Source organism: Camelina sativa, chromosome 5 (genome assembly GCF_030686135.1).
Source record: "Camelina sativa cultivar CO46 ecotype springtype chromosome 5, ASM3068613v1".
In the NCBI taxonomy this organism is placed as follows: domain Eukaryota; kingdom Viridiplantae; phylum Streptophyta; class Magnoliopsida; order Brassicales; family Brassicaceae; genus Camelina; species Camelina sativa.
Window position 1 is genome coordinate 36328193 of NC_141884.1, and position 2938 is coordinate 36331130.

Below are 2938 nucleotides of genomic sequence, written 5' to 3' on the forward strand. Positions count from 1 at the left end.
TGAAAGTACGGTTATTGACCCAAAAAAAAAACAAAATACTGATGATTTGACAATTTTCATACTATAGCACTCTAATGTTGAATACTAGGTAATAACTCGTGCTGTTGCACGGAGTGAAATTTTTGTTTAAGATATTATATTTGTAAATATATTTATTTAGTATAATATTTATAATACAAATTTATATAGGTTTGAATTCATCAAGTTTATGAAAGTTTAAAATAGTAATCGTTTTACCATAAATTTTAGATTGACATGATGACGGATTTGGATAGACTGTGAACCAAATTAGTGATCGTTAGATTTTTATCAAAATCTTGAACTATCAAATCAGTTAAAATCACAAAAACTAAAATTTCATGAATCGGATAATTTAAATAAAATTGTTAACCCAGTCAAAACCGTCCGTTAAGCCATCCCGCAATGGATTTAAATATTTTGAGCCGCAAAATATCTTTGCATCTGTTCTGCTTGAATTCGTGAGATCCGCGTGGGTTACAAATGCATTTCAATAAAATATTTCTTCTAATATATAAAATATATTTAAAGCTTAAACTTAATGAATATTAATAAGTTATGTGATAAAGTTTTTAAGAATAACAAATTTGTTTTTTTGTTAAAAATATAATGTTATATAGTTGTAAATAATAAATTTAAATGAGGCTAAATAATTAAATGTGTCTCGAGCTCTCTGGCGGCGACACATTAACTTTTTCACGAGAGCGCTTCTCTGTTAATATATAGAGGATAATTACCAAAATCTTTACGATAAAATACTTTGTTCAAAAAAAAAAAAAAAACTAATATATGACTTTTTTTTGTTTTTCTGGTAAGAGTGACTTTTTTTAGAGCAACACTTATTATATGACTAAAACTCAATGAAGAGTAAATTTCATTTATTAACCTTACATAATGTTTATAAATACGTTTGACTCCACATAATTGTTATATTCATAAGAAAATACAAAATCATTCACCAAAGTTGGGCGGATCTACGTTGATATAGGGTGGGGCACATGCCCCATACTAACTTAAAATATTTTCTAGTTGATCATTACCAGTTATAGTCTCCTAGCTCATTTGGTTAAAATGTGTATGCTAATCTTCGTGACCCAAGATGATATAATCTACGTTGATATAATATGTATTCATAAGAAAATTTTATCAAAAAATAACTACTACAATAATCATAATAACAAGATATTAAATTTTTAATAATTTATTGTGATTCAACGATCTTACCATGGTATTGAATTTTTTTTAACCCCATAACATTCATTTTTCCCTAAAATGTTTTACCACTACTATACTTTTTTTTATTATTTACTATTTTTATACATTTTTCTCATGGTATTTTTAAACTTGTGATTATTTTTAATTGATTAGTCTTAAAATATTGTCTTATTTATTTAATCATTGTAGATAATAACGTGAAATATTAATAACACAAAAAGACAGATTACCATAACTGATAACAATTTATCAAAACTTTTTCTACCATGTTTAAATTGTTTTCATATTTCACAAATGAAACATATATTTACAAAAAATAATAAAATATAAATTTGAATAAAACAAAAAAATTATGAGTAAGATTATTATTCTGACACTTTAGATACCAAATAATAATTTATTTGAATTGATTTATCCCGCACATAGTGCGGGTTGTTAACTAGTTATGATTTGTAACTGAGAAACTGTGGAACTAAAGTTTTCTAGATATATCTAATATATGTAGACTATTCTTATTTTTATTTGAATGTAAAATATTATTTAATTAAAATAATTTTATACAATAAAATGTTTTTTTAAGTTTATAAATTATCATAAAAGATGTTAAAGCAAATTAACGGTGTTTAAACGGTAGTCAAAGATCTTGTATATGGCCGAGTGCAGAACCACATCGTTAAACATTTATTGTATCATGGGTCGCATAAGTCTACTATTGAGCTGATGCGGTTAAAGACAATATATTTTATGTCTAATATAAATAATATTTTGTAAAAATTTAATGACCTTTTGAATTTCATATTTTAAATATATTAAAAGTAAGAAAATATATTTATTAAATATTTTTTATATAATTTTATTATAAATTAATTATAGATATTATTAATTATAGATATTTTGTTCCCTACACAAAAAAAAATTCTGAATCCGCCGCTGAACCAAACAATGTATTCTATGCAAACACACAACCACCATAACTTGGATTAGTATCAACAATTCGACCAGAATGATTGAAATCACAAGCCTCTTGAGTGCCCCCGTTGAACTGGTAGTAATCATTCATTATATATGATGCATGGTTAGTAAGAGTATTTGGTTCATAGCAAGGTCCACCACGGTTGATTAATACACAACTACCTGGTAATACACTACCGCATAGCCAATCAAGGTTAGCTTGTAATTGTGCATCGGTTGCCGATGGATCTGATACACACCATGTCTTTGATGAGACATGATGGGAGTGGTTTACAAGGAAAAATAAAAAGAAGATTAATGTCAACCGAGAAAACATTGTGGTCTTTTGCTTTGTAAATGATAACTCAAATGATATTGCAATATCTCTATATATATATACTAAATATATATATATATATATATATATATATATAGTTTCTTCTGAAAGTAATTTATTTCCATAAAATATTATTACTTTATTTTATAATTCGTTGACCAATTTTATAATTTGTTGACCAGTTTATGGTTGAAAATATAAGACTAGCCTACTATTAAAGTCAATGTAAATAGTTTACAAAATATGTTGACAAAAAAAAAAGTTTACAAAATATTAGTTTTAATTAATTTATAAATTATTATTATTATATTTTAATTTTTTTTGTCAGTCACACATTAACTATAATATAATTCCTTAATTAGAAGCCTAGACATGAGAAAAAATTGTTTATAAATTAGAGTTTTCTAACAATTTTAT

General features: G+C 25.1%; 1 pseudogene across 1 annotated transcript; it reads right to left on the minus strand.

Moving 5' to 3' along the window:
* Positions 1–2049: 2049 nt before the first annotated feature.
* LOC104787902 (major pollen allergen Ole e 10 pseudogene) lies at positions 2050–2579 on the minus strand (annotated as a pseudogene). The gene has a single exon (XR_015557764.1). The product of XR_015557764.1 is annotated as a major pollen allergen Ole e 10 pseudogene (transcript).
* Positions 2580–2938: the final 359 nt, after the last annotated feature.